This window comes from Panthera leo, chromosome B1, assembly GCF_018350215.1.
Source record: "Panthera leo isolate Ple1 chromosome B1, P.leo_Ple1_pat1.1, whole genome shotgun sequence".
In the NCBI taxonomy this organism is placed as follows: Eukaryota; Metazoa; Chordata; class Mammalia; order Carnivora; family Felidae; genus Panthera; species Panthera leo.
In genome coordinates this window covers 200358142-200372255 of record NC_056682.1, presented here as the reverse complement: position 1 = coordinate 200372255, position 14114 = coordinate 200358142, and the positions used below count along the sequence as shown (strand labels likewise).

General features: G+C 51.0%; 1 long non-coding RNA gene across 2 annotated transcripts; it reads right to left on the bottom strand.

The window, feature by feature from the left end:
• Positions 1-9786: 9786 nt before the first annotated feature.
• LOC122217261 lies at positions 9787-13897 on the bottom strand. 2 transcript variants are annotated; one of them, XR_006201372.1, is made up of 2 exons: positions 13670-13897; positions 9787-11623 (listed from the first exon to the last, which is right to left on the bottom strand). It is a non-coding gene; the product is annotated as an uncharacterized LOC122217261 (long non-coding RNA). The 2 variants fall into 2 exon arrangements; XR_006201373.1 differs by lacking the exon at positions 13670-13897 and adding an exon at positions 13402-13661.
• Positions 13898-14114: the final 217 nt, after the last annotated feature.

Genomic DNA, 14114 nt, shown 5'->3' with positions numbered 1-14114 from the left:
CCCCCCAGCCCAGACTGTCCCCACCCAGCTGTCCTGACACAGCATCCCCCCGCCCCAGCCTCTTGTGGGCTGGAAGTGCCCCTTACTTAGCAGGAGGAGGGACCTGGCCAAGGCGTGCAACCACTCCGAGCCTCAGTTTCCCCATCAGTAAATGAGGATAAGAGTTCTTCCCTCGTGGCTCTCCAGCACATCCAGTGAGACAATGTCGGGGAATGGGCACCTAAATGTTGGAAGCTCATTGGCATCGGATTGCTGTTACCGTGGCTACTCTTACTGTGTTGACTATTATTATGGGAAAATGCCCAATCCGGTGGGAGAAGCAAGACAGATCTGGATTTGAATACCAGCTCTGCTCCGGGTAACCGTGAGTCTGGGCAGATGGCTTCTTTGAACCTCAGTTTCCCATCTGTAAACCCTTGGCTCTGCATTGGGTGTGGCCAGGCTCCCGGAAAGGCCAAGGTCGGTCCCAAAGGGCAGGGCTCAGCTGGGGCAGCTCCGAAGAAGCAGCGTCCTCTTGGACCAACGCCAGGCCACTGCCCAGCCCTCCTGGCGAGCCCCAGCCTCCCCTCCCGGCCCCGCGCCCCGCCAGCCTGCAGTGCTAGCTCTCAACGCCTCAGCCGTGCACAAGCCCTTGCTATTTATGAGGTGTTTTGCGGCCACCCCCAAATACAGATAGTACTGCTCAGCTGCGGCTGTGGGCAGGCCCTGGGCTGGGCACCGGGCCCACGGGAGCAGCAGGCCAGTGGAGACAGCCAGACAAGCAGTGTCTCCACCAAAGTATAGGCTCAAGGGCTGGGGGCTTGGGGGGGGGGGACAGGCAAGGCTTTGGGGAGGCGGCCTTTGGCTGGGCCTTAGAGGGGCCCACGGCCTGGACGTCTGCCCCTTGAACCACTTCTCAAGTCCAGGCTGGTTGCCGGCTCTGGTGCCTGACGCGTGCCCGGGGTTCGATGGGGGCCTGGTGAGTACGCATGGAGTGAGCGAGCGAGCGAGCGAGCGAGTGAGTGAATGAAGCGTGGAATATTGTATTACCTTTATATCAGACTCAGAATTCTCTCAGGGAGAGAGCTCAACTCTGCAAAATTACTTAGTTGAGCATCCTAGGTGGTAATGGAAGCATCAGGGAACATCTGGGGACCGAACGGCGGCCCCTCCCAGAACTTCTTCTTACCCAGGAGGTGGGTAGGGCTCTCCCCAGCCTAGACCACCTGAAGGCAGACTGTCTGCTCTGACTGCCAGAACCCTTGCTGTGCTGGGTGGCCTCAGGCCATCCACTGACCTCTCTGGACCTCGGTCTTCACGCCTGTGAAATGGGACCGTGACCGCAATGCACACAGGGCTATGCCAGGGTGGGAATTAGTAGGCAGCAAAGCCCGCTGGCTGTGGGGAGCTCCGTGGAGATCCAGGGCGGGCAGCTCTCTTCATTCATGCTCCTGGGCATCCCGGTGCCAGCCGTGCGGGCTGCCCGCACCCTCTTTAATGATTAGGTCTGTCCCCACACCCTGGTGTGGTTCCATCTGCCTGAATGCATTCATTTAGACCCCATAAAACAGGGTGACAATGAGCCACCTCAGAGATGAGGAGAGAAGCCTTTTCAGGGGCATCCCGACGCAAACAGGCACCCAGGGCTCCTGGGGGGGGGGAGCAGCTAAAAGGTCTGGGAGGGTCCGGCCAGCCCTCCTTAGGGCGGGGGCGGTGGTGGGTGCAGGGGTGGGGAGGAGGGAGACAGATGGAGACAGAGATGGAGAGGCAGAGGGAAAAGGACAGGGAGGAGGGGCTTGAAAGGACCAGAGACAGGGTCAGAGTCAGGGTCAGAGACACAGAGAGAGAGAGACAGGGAGTCAGGAGGGTGGGAAAGGGAGGGGCGGTGAGGGCAGGTGGGCAAGGAGGGGAAGTGTCGTGAGGGGGCAGCCTGGGCAGAGCAGCTGAACGGCACAGAAGCCAGGGGGGGTGCTGGAGGGTGTGTGGGGCCCACTTGAAAGGCGCATTCAGCCCCCCAACGGTTCCCTCCTCCCCGTTCCTAGCGGCGGCCAATCCACGAAGGCTGAATTCCCGGGCAAACACAAAACTTCATGCACACAAGCACGCACCACACTCACACACACTCACCATCACTGACCGACGCCCACAACTGCACAGGTGCCCATGCCCTGTGTGTAGATGGTCTGCACAACCCAGGGGCTCCCCGCCCGCAGCACGCAGGCTCATACCCGGGACCTGATTTCCCCAGTCCTGGGCCCACAGATTCCCCTAAACTAACTGGTGGGGTCCTGGAACCTCCCGGAGCTTCAGTAGAGGCCCCACAGCCCTGCTTCGGAGCTGACCCCGCCCACTCTGCCTTCGTTCCACAACCTAGAAAACAGCTGGGCCCCCCCCCCCCATGGAGACGCCCCGACAAGGGGTTTCCAGGTCGGGGGCCCCACTGCCCCTGCTCTCCTGCTGCTTCTCATCGGTCCTGGTGTGGTACTCAGCTTCCGATTCTCATTGCACACCCCGACTCCCTTCCTCGCCAGCACTGTGAACGGAGCGGAGCTTAGGGAATGGGGCGGGGTGGGGGACACAGAAGGGAGCTTCACGGGACAGCGGCACAGTCATCTACAAAGGGGCAGAGTCCATCATCCACGCAGAAGACGTCCAGATGTGGGCGGCCGTCCGCGACCCCACCCCAGAAGCCCTGGACCGACAAGGGCTCATCGCGTTCTGCCTTGAGCCCACCTCTGGGAAAATGGATTTGCAACAGTTGTGAACTCCCCGGGAGCAGAACCAGCTCATGGTGCGGGGTCAGCCCGTGCCAAGATGGTCACAGAAGAGCTTCAGGTTGTCATTTTTATGCATTCACAAACTTTTTCGCACCTTTCCTTTTTAAATTGCATTTTCTAGTGAGTGGCCATTTATCAAACATAAAACCTGCCATTTAAAAATGATAATCCAGTGGTTTTTGATATATTCGCAATGGTATGCAACCATCACCGCTATCCATTCCCAGAACATTTTCATCAGCCTCGAAAAATACCTTGTACCCACTGGCAGTCATGCCCATCCCCCTCCTCCCAGCCCCTGACCAGCCCCAGGGACCACAAATACACTTTGTTTCTATTGATTTGCCTCTTTTCGACCTTTTATATAAAGGGATCCTAGAAGGGGCAGCTGGGTGGCTGAGTCAGTTAAGCGTCTGACTCTTGATCTCAGCCCAGGTCACGATCTCAAGGTTCACGGGACCGAGCCCCACCTTGGGGTCTATGCCGACAGCACGAAGGCTGCTTGGGATTCTCTCCCTGCCCCTCCCCTGTGCATGCTCTCTCTCTCTCTCTCTCTCTCTCTGTCTCAAAAATAAATAAATAAACATTACAAAAAAGAGTTTCTGGACACCTGGGTGGCTCAGTCGGTCGAGCGTCTGACTTCGGCTCAGGTCATGATCTCACGCTTCGTGAGTTCGAGCCCCATATCAGGCTCACGGCTGTCAGCCTGTCAGCGCGGAGCTCACTTCAGATCCTCTGTCCCCCTCTTTCCATCCCTCCCCTGCTCGCACTCTCCCCAAAATAAATAAATATCTTAAAAAATTGTTTTAATAAAAAATAAAAAAAGAATTTCTTTAAAAAAAAAAAAAGGTATCACGGAACACGTGGCCTCCGTGTCTGGCTTCTTGCACGGAGCATCACGGGTTCGTGACTGAATAATGCTCCATCGTGTGGGTGGACCACGCTCTGGTCACCCAGTCATTTGATGGTGACTACTGGGGCTGTTTCACACAAACTTTGAAGATATTGTCATTTACAAAATAATTTTGGAAACACCAGTAGGCTGTGGACTGCTATCCGTTCTTGTTATTTTGCCTATTCTCAGATTAATTTCCTCCTATGTTTAAATGTTTTTTTTTTATGAAAACCATAGTGATTGTAGATGAAAGTTTTAACCAAATGCCTTTGGTGGGAGGGAAAGGGAGTCAGCCTCCCTAAATCCACTCGTCCCTAAGCCTTTCTGCTCTGGCAACCACAGGGCTGACGAGCTGGGGCTGTGACATGTAATGATGGCTGAAGGCAGGCGCCTTTGTGTTTCATTAGGGTTTTCGTGGGGCTGGTGTTTCAGGAATCTGCAGCTCAGTGGAGAAGAAGGCATCCCAGCCCTTGGGGAAAGAAGCCTCCTTCCCGCACACCTTCCCCACCCTGGGGGCGGCTCTGCGCAGGGCAGAGGCTGGGAGGAGGATCCGGTGGTTACCTCCATGGAATCGGCATCGGCGGGGAGGTCGGGCTCTCTGGTCTCACCCGTGTGCCCTGGTCCCCGCTGCCAACTGCGTGCTGTTGTTGCAGGTGCATTGAGGTGGGGGGGTGGAAAGGTGATAAAGTGGTTCCATTATGCATTCAAAGTCACGTGCACATACCGTTTATTATCACAGTAATACAATAAAGCAAATCAGGGCTTTGGGTGCCCGGGTGGCTCAGTCAAGTTCAGCAAGCTCAAGTTCAACTTGATTTCATGGTTTGTGAGTTTGAGCCCGGTGTAGGGCTCTGTGCTGTCAGTGTGGAGCCTGGTTGGGATTTTCTTTCTCCCTCTCTCTCTGTCCCTCCCCCATATACTCTTTCTCTCTCTCTCTCTCTCTCTCAAAATAAATAAATAAACTTAAGAAAGAAGCAAAGCAAATTCTTAAAGTCAGGGAAAGAAAGAAAAAAAAATCCTCTCATCCCAACACACTTATTTGCATTTTAATGAACTTTCAATTTGCCTAAGCATTAAAAAAAGATTAAAAAGCACTTTTTTTTTTTTCCTGATTATAGTAGACAGCCTCATTGTAGCCAAAATATCAACAAAAAGAGAGAAGGGGAGAAAGAAGTAAAATGACTCATTTTACCACAACTTAAAGACAGTCACGATGATCATGTCGGCACGTTTCTTCCAAGCTGTTTTTGAGCTACTGTATTTTCCGCAAAAATGCATCATGCATGACATCGCACTGATTTTCATACAGTTTCGTGTCTCTTACGCCTAAAATCAGGGACCGAATTTTTTTCAAGCTGTTACAAAATTTGAAAATGTTGTAATGCTGCACATCTTAATAGGGTTGCGACACATCAGACGGGGCCACCTGGGTGGCTCAGTCCTTTGAGCGTCCGACTCTTGATTTCGGCTCAGGTCACGATCTCGCGGTTTGTGAGATCAAGCCCCTCTCTGGGCTCTGAGCTGACAGCAAGGAGCTTGCTTGGGGTCCTCTCTCTCCCTCTCTCTGCCCCTCTCCTGCTCATGCACTCTCTCTCTCTCTCAAAATAAATAAAGTAAACCTTAAACTCATTGTGTGGCTCCTACTGCACTCTGGTCTTTTCATTTATAATCTCTTTCACGTCCTTTGTGCCGTGGTGCAGTTCAGTACAGCCCTTGTTGCTAACTGTCATATGCAAATGTCCCATCACCGAGTAATCCTACTCCACTCACCAGGGCTCCCCTCCCCCGCCCCGATGGGCAGCTCTGTGCTGTTACAAATGATGCTTCGAGAAACGCCCTTTTGTAGGTCAAATGTTTCCTCTGGGGAGGTTCCTACAAATGGGCTTCCCGGGTAACAGAGCATGGGCAGTGTTAAGGTTCTGTTGAAGCACAATATTGTAGAACTTGCCTTCATTGACTCTGTAGGTCTGAAAATAACCAGACACGGACATCCTTTGGACGCAAAGCTGGAATATCAAATCCAGCTCTGTTAGGACGTAAGTAAGCAATTCACTAAATAGAACAGCGGCAACAGAGGAACCCTAGGGGGCTTCATTTGTGCAAGAGACCGTCTTAGAATCCCAGGCATCCCCACCAAACTTTCTGGGAGCAGAGAAAAGCTCACGCTGGGATAGCGGAGGGGAATGTACACCCCAGTGGGGAGGAAGCTGAAGATGTCGCCTCCCAGGCACTTACCCACCTGCACGGGCAGATGTGTAGGTCTCCGCAGCTGGACCCCCAGGGAAGCTGGCTCATCCACGTCCCCAGAGGAGACAGAAAATGTGGGCTGCTGTCGATGTTCAGTTTGCATACTCTCCCTGCATTTCAATAATCTTTCTCAGAGGGTGGTTTTAATTGCTTTATTTTATTTTATTTTATTTTATTTTATTTTATTTTTTTATTTTGTTAAGCAAACTTCATGTGCAGAGCCCAACGGGGGGCTTGAACTCACAACCCTGAGATTAAGACCTGAGCTGGGATCAAGAGTCAGATGCTTAACCGACTTAGCCACCCAGGCACCCCTCAAAAGGTGGTTTTGAAAATTTACTTCTGTGTTTTTCTGTTGTTTCGTGTGTGTGTGTGTGTGTGTGTGTGTGTGAAAATGTGCTACTTTGGTAATTAGGGACTACATGTCGCTTAAAAATACTTTTTATGATGCTAAAATATATGCATATGTTATGTGACATAAAATTGACCACTTGAACCATTTTTAAGCACACAAGCCAGTTGCGTTAAGTACATTTATGATGCTGTAAACCCTCACCAATGCCTATTTCCGGAGCTTTTTTTCATCACCTTGAACAGAAACTCTGTGCTCACTGAGACAATAATGCCCCACTCCTTCTTCTCCACTGGTAACCTCTCTTCTGCTTCCATCTCTGCGAATTTGCCTGCCCTAGAGACCTCACACAAGGCGAATCACACAGTATTTGTCCTTTGACTGTCAGCACACACGTGGGTGCTTCCATGTTTTAGCCCTTGTGAATAGTGCTGGTATTATTAATAATGAATAATAATAGTGGATACTAATAATCGTATCTGTTTGAGTCATCTTTCGGTTTTTGGGAGGTATATACCTAGGAGGAATTGCTGACTCACCTGGTAATTCTATTTTAGCATTTTGAGGACCTGCCGGACTGTTTTTCACATAGCTGCAAGACTAAATGTTGTGTAAAAACAAACAAACAAACAAAAAGCAAACAAAAACAGAAAACAACAACAACAAAACTTTTATCTTTAATATTGCTAAGCTGTCAATACTGCCCAAAGCGATGTATAGATTCAGTGCAATCCCTGTAAAACTCCCACTGACACTTTTCTGTACAAAAGGAAAAATCTGGGGTGCTTGGATGGCTCAGTTGGTTAAGCATCCAACTCTTGATTTAGGCTCAGGTCATGATCTCACCATTCATGAGATGGAGCCCCAAGTTGGGCTCTGTGCTGACAGAGCAGAGCCTGCTTGCGATTCTCTCTCTCTGACCCTCCCCTCCTCAAAATAAACAAATAAACTTAAAAAAAAAAGTGTTTTTAGAAATAGAAAAATCCCGGGACACCTAGGTGGCTCAGTTGGTTAAACATCTGACTTTAGCTCAGGTCATGATTTCACGGTTCATGGGTTCGAGCCCCGAGTCGGGCTCTGTGCTGACAGCTTGGAGCCCGGAGCCTGCTTCAGATTCTGTGTCTCCCTCTCTCTCTGCCCCTCCCACACTCGTGCTCTGTCTCTCTCTCAAAAAATAAAATAAACATTTTAAAAATTAAAAAAAAAAAGAAATAGAAAAATCCATCCTAAAATTCACATAGACTCTCAAGAGACTCCAAGTGGAACAAAGTTGGACGTTTCACACATTCTAATTTCAAGACTTACTAGAAAGCCACAGTTACCAAAACAGTGTGATACTGGCATAAAGTTAACAAGCATATAGCCCAATGAAATAGAATAAAGATCCCAGAAATAAAACCTCACATATAAGGGCAAGTGATTTTCAACAAGGGCTCATTTAATGAGGAAAGGACAGTCTTTTTAACAAAGGTGTTGGGAAGACTGGACATCCACATGCAAAAGAATGAAGCTGGACCCTTATCTGACGCCATATGCAAAAGTTAACTCAAAATGGATCTAAACACAAAAGCCAAAAACATTAAACAAACCATCAGAAGAAAACACTGGAGAGAAGCTTTGTGACGCCAGAATTGGCAATGCACTCTCAGATCTGACACCAAAAGCACAGACAACACAAAAAAAGATAAATTGGACTTCATTGGAACTAAAAACTTTTGTGCATCAAAGGACAGTATCAACAGAGAGAAAGGCAACTTAAGGAATAGACAAAGATATTTGTAAGTCAAACATCTAAAAAGAGATTAGTATCGGGGCGCCTGGGTGGCCCAGTCGGTTGAGTGTCTGACTTCGGCTCAGGTCATGATCTCATGGTTCACAGGTTCGAGCCCTGTGTCGGGCTCTGTGCTGAAAGCTCAGTGCCTGGAGCCTGCTTTGGATTCTGTGTCTCCCTCTCTCTCTGCCCCTTGCTCTCTCTCTCTCTCTCTCTCTCTCTCTCAAAAATAAATAAAACATTTTTAAAAAATAATAAAAATAAAAAGAGATTAGTATCCAGTATATATAAAGAACACCTACAACTCAACTACAACAAAAACAGACAACTTGATTAAAAATGAGCAAAGGAACTGTTTGGTGTTGGTTGGACTGGTCTTGGGTCCCATCGCATCTGGTTCTGAGCATCCTGGCTTTCCCAGTGATTAATGCTTCTCCAAGGAGGAGGCAGCTGGCAGGGAAGAGCACCTGCTTGGATTTCTCCAACAGGCTAAGAGTACCTGGCTTCCTGGGCAATGGGTTGGAAGCTTTGAAAGAAAAGTAAGAACCCAGAGAATGCAGAGTGGGCCCCTCCCATCTGCCTACCCATGGCTTGGCCCAGTCCCAGCTCCAGGCTCCCTGGGGGCTCCTAGCCACCTGCCCACCTCCAGCAGCAGGAACGGTTGAATCATCCTGGCAGGGGCTGTCAGCCCTGGAATCTGAGCAGGCCTCAGCAGAGCAGGGTGGCCACTTTGGCTGTGCCCAGCTCGGTTGGTACACCAATTCCCTGGGAAGTCACCTCTGGGAGGAGCCTCTAAGACTACTAGATGGGGGCCCTTGGTCCCCAGAGTCCGGGCAAGTGAGAAGCTGCTCATCAGGGATGGGAGATACATGGGGTCCTTTCTAAGGTTGCTCCCAGTCACCATTAGGTCAGGTTTAAAGCAGAGGGGGACTTGTTTCTTGAGTTTGATGTCAAGGGAATAACAGCGGTTCGGGTGGGTCAGGCCTAGGAGTGGCCCAGTGGAAGGTGCAGGAGGAAATGGAGTGATGGTAATGAAAATAGCAACACTGGGGCAGCTGGGTGGCTCAGTGGGTTACACATCCGACTCTCTTTTTTTGTTTGTTTTTATTTATGTATTTTGAGAGAGAACAAGGGGGGGAAGGGCAGAGAGAGAGGGAGAGAGACAATCCAAAGCAGGCTCCGAGCTGCCAGAGCAGAACCCACAAAGTGTGAGATGGTGACCTGAACCTAGATCAAGAGTTAGATGGTTAACCGGCTGAGCCACCCGGGCACCACAAGCGTCTGACTCTTGACCGTGCCTCAGGTCATGATCTCACAGGTTGGTGAGTTCGAGCCCCGCACGGGGCTTTGGGCTGACAGTGCGGAGCCTGCCTGGGATTCTCTCTCCCTCTCTCGCTGCCCCTCTTCTGCTCATGCGCTCTCTCTCTCTCTCTCTCTCAAAATAAATAAATAAATAAACTTAAAAAAAAAAAAAAGAAAGAAAGAAAATTCCCACACCGATGATGACTGGATCCTCATATCACCGTTACTTCTTGGTTCTCTCTACCGCTGTCCACAAGGCACCCCCTCTGCTGAGGCCTCCCTGACTACCCTGGAGCCGCACCCCTCCCCTGCTTCATTTTATCTGCATTCCTGCCAGCCCTCCGGTGCACTCCCTCCTCGCTGTGGGGTGTGGGGCATGGGCTGGGTCTGAGGACCCAGAGGGAGTCCCAGGGGACCAGCCACCAGGGGCCCCGGCTGCCTGCAGGATGAAATCAAACTGAGCTGGCAAGAGTGAAAACAGAGTTTATTGGAGGTAGAGAGAGACACAGACAGAGCGTCTGGGAGGCCCGGAAAGGAAGGGAGCAGGAGACTCATCTTTGTTCGGGGTCTGGGGGTTTTTCATGGAGGACGGTGGTCTGGCATGCGTGTCCCCTCAGGCATCCCGGGAGTGGTCAGAACAAAGATGAGGGCTCAGGTGTTAGTCCTTGGAGCCAGGCGGCCTTGGCACGGAGATGTCTAGAGCCAAGTGGTCTGGAATGCGCACACGATGGCTTCATTGTCACCTGGTCCTTCCTTAGGTGTTGTCTATTCCAGAGAAGTCATTCCCTCCGTGCCCCTGGCGGGGAAGACATATGCTGTTTGCATTATGAGGTGCAAAGAGCGGTGGGGGTGCAGGTCCTTGCAAGAACAGAGGCAGGAGAAGGAGCGAAATGCAGATCTCCATGGAGTCCTTCAGTTTCCCATCTCCGGCGTTTTACTAGACGGATACGTTCCCGCGAGACCGCGCTCTGATCACTGCTCTTTCCTCTGCCAACAGCAACGCCCACCACGGAGCGGGGCTCAAAACATATGCACGTGAGGAATGAATGCATCCTGTGAAGAAAGTTTACTTCTCACCGTTGTTCAGAGAGGTGGCGTAACTTCTCCAGGAGCACACAGCCAGAAAGAGGCAGGCAGGGCTGTGATTTGCACCAGAAGTTGGGGCTTCTTGTTTCGTGAACCTCGGAGCCCATTGCCCAGGGTGCCCAGGGTGCCCAGGGTGGCTGGCGTTGATATGTGTTTCTCTCTGTGTGACATGACGGGACACCCCCACACGTGAGCTCCCAGGAGCAGGCCCTTGGGTTGGCAAGTTCTGTGCTCTCACCTGTCATTGTCATAGAGGGTGAGTGTCCCCTCCTCTCTCCTGCTGGGGGTTGACTCCTTTAAGTCCTGGCTTACAGGGCGCCTTCTCTAGGAAGCCTTCCGTGACCTTCCCCAAGTCAAGGGCTCTCCTTCCTTCTCTGGACAATCCCAGCCTCTTGTACAAACCCTACTACAGAGTCCGTGGTGGAGAGTCATGAGTACAGCAGACAGACTTGGGGGGCAGGCCTTCCCAGATGGGAATCCGGATGAGCCATCACGGACTGTGAGACCCTGGACGTATCACTTCACCTCTCTGAGCTCCCTGTCTCATCTGGACGGTGGATACACCAATACCCACCCTGCCTGGGCTGCCATGACACGGCACCGTAGTCCCGGCGGCTTAAACAACAGACATTCACGGTCCCGCATTCCGGAGGCCGGAAGTCTTCGATCAAGGCACGGGCAGGAATGGTTCCTCCTGAGGCCTGTCTCCTTGGCGCCCACATGGCCGTCTTCTTCCTGGGTCCTTCCATGGCTGTCCCTCTGTATGGGCTTGTGTCCTACTAATCTCTTCTCATAAGGACAGCAGTCGGATTAAATGAGGACACACCCATATGATCTCATTTTAATTTGATCGCCCGTGGAAAGACCCTATCTCAAAAATACAGTCACATCTGCGGTGCAGGGAGGGCGGTGGGTGGGCTAGGGCTTCAACATGTGGATTCTGCAGGCACGATTCAGCCCACAGCACTGCCCCCCATCTGACTCTGAAATTCCTGCTACAGTGCCTCTGACAAGGCTCGCCCAGCTGCGGCTTGCACACCTCCAGAGTCAGGGAGCTCTCTACTTCCCAAGGGGGATAAAGGGCGAACGGGATTCCTGGCAGTGGCTGGGATCCCTCAGAGCTGCCTCACGTAGAGGCTGAATCCCTGCGGCCCTCGAGAAATAGAGACGGCTATTTCATCATCTTGAGCGATTCCAAACAGGTTGGTTTCTCCCTAAACAGCAAGAGAGCTTGCTTGTTTTGGAAGGCAAATTCAAAGGCGGATTCCTGCTGATAGACTTATCTGTGTTTTGTTATCTGCCTTGAACAGAAGTGGCTCGGGAAGCCCCCGAGTGTGGATGCCTGGGTTGCACAGATAAATGTCACGTCTACACCCAACGGAAGCTATAAATAGGCCACCCTGGTGGGGGTGTGTGTGTGTGTGTGTGTTAGGAGTGGCCGCTGTGAAACTGAAAATTATTTTCTACCCACCCAAATGAGTTGGATTGTTCTTGCCGGATCCCATCCAGATGGTGAAAGGGGGCCACGAGGGACGTTCAGATAAAGTCTTACTCAATTCATTTTGGCTTTAAAAATCCATTCTCAGAGCTCAGCAAAAGAAGCAATTATTATTTTTGTACCCTGATTTCACCCTGTCATTCCCTTTTTTCTGAAAAATATTCACATTGCAAACATACTACACGTTTATTCTGGAGAGGATGGAAAATATAGCACAAGGTGAAGAAGAAAACAGAAAGTACCTTTAATCCCATCACCTAAAAGTACTGTTAACGTTTGGATGCATTTCTCCCTCTCTCTCTCTTGTCAATGGGATTATCCTTTTTTTTAAATGTTTATTTACTTATTTTTGAGAGAGAAAGAGAGCGGGTGCATGTGAGGGAGGGGCAGAGAGAGAGGGAGGGAGAATCCCAAGCAGACTCTGCTGTCAGCTCAGAGCCCGACACGGGGCTTGAACTCATGAATCGTGAGATCATGACCTGAGCTGAAACCAAGAGTCAGACGCTCAATCAACTGAGCCACCCAGGTGGCCCGGGATTATACTTTAAAAATTTTTTGTTTATATAAAAAAATAATGTTTATTTATTTTTGGGAGGGAGAGAGAAACAGAGTGTGAGCAGGGGAGGGGCAGAGTGAGAGGGAGACACAGAATCCGAAGCAGGCTCCAGGCTCTGAGCTGTCAGCACAGAGCCCAACGCGGGGCTCGAACTCAAAAATCGTGAGATCATGATCTGAGTTAAGTCAGACGCTTAACTGACTGAGCCACCCAGGTGCCCTGGGGATTATATGTTTTTAAAAAAAGATTGCATTGTATCTCTGTACCTACCAGAGGAGATGGACCGAGTGGTGAATAAGACAGACAAGAGCCAATCCCCTTGGAGTTCAGTCGGAGACGGAAAAACCATATAAATGAATTTTCAGGCCATTTCCAAGTTCCCTGTTGCAAACAGCACTGCCGTGAGCATTGCTGGAGTGGGGTGCCTGAATGCACACGTGCTGATTACGTAGGAGACCTTTCTAAATGTGGAATTTGGGGGCGCCTGGGTGGCTCAGTGGAACGTCCGACTTCGGCTCAGGTCGTGATCCTGCAGTTCGCGGGTTCGAGCCCCGCGTCGGGCTCTGTGTTGACAGCTCAGAGCCTGGACCCTGCTTCTGATTCTGTGTCTCCCTCTCTCTCTGCTCCTCCCTCACTCATACTCTGTTTCTCTCTCTCTCTCTCAAAAATAAATATTAAAAAAAAATTAAAAAATAAATAAACATTAAACATTTTTTTTAAGAAACAAAAGTGAAATTTGTACACAGGGTTTCTCCCATTGTAAACAAACTGATGATCATCTCCACGCGTATTTGTATTCGCAGGACGTTGGGACCATCCGATTAATATCTCCCCCACCTGCGTTGGATGGACCTATAGATTCTCTGGATTTACGGGCCTTGGTGGCTTTCCTGCCTGGGTGAGCCCCTCCCTCCCCTCATCCGGCTTACACATCATACCCTGAGGCGCACAGGGCTCATTCCGTCCTCAGGCAGCGCCTTTGGTCTCTGCGTGGTTCCACCCGACATTGACCTCAAATAGGTCTTCCTGCCTTGCAGCGCGGGCCCTGGCTCTTGAAAATGTGCAGAGCAAACCGAGGAGGCCTCTTCTCCCCAGAGGCCCCGCTGAGCCTCTCCGAGGGCTGTCCTTACGTGGACTGTGCACCCAGCTCCCACCGCTGCTGCATGGCATTTCCTTTCTTGGGACTCCACCCAGGGATCGCCTCACCTCCTCCGAGGAGCCTTCCCAGACCACCCCTGCCTGAGGAGCAGGTGGCCGGGCTCTTCCGCACTCCCGCTCCCGTCTCCCTCCATGGAAGCACCTGTTTCTTTCCCTCCGAGGCTTCAGCTCTATCTCTGAATCCACTGGGCGCCGGATAAAAACCTGCCATATAAGGGCGCCTGGGTGGCTCAGTCAGTTAAGCGTCTGACTCTTGATTCCGGCTCAGGTCATGATCTCGCGGCTCCTGAGTTCAAGCCCCGCATCGGGCTGTGTGCTGACAGTGCAGAGTCTGCTTGGGATTCCCCCCCCCCCCCTCTCTGCCCGCTCCCCTGCTCATGCTGTCTCTGTCTCTCTGAAAGTAAATAAATAAACTAAAAAAAAAAAAAAAGCCGTGCCATATAAATGAATGGGGGACAGGATTCTAGTTCCCGTATCTCGGACAGACTCTGTG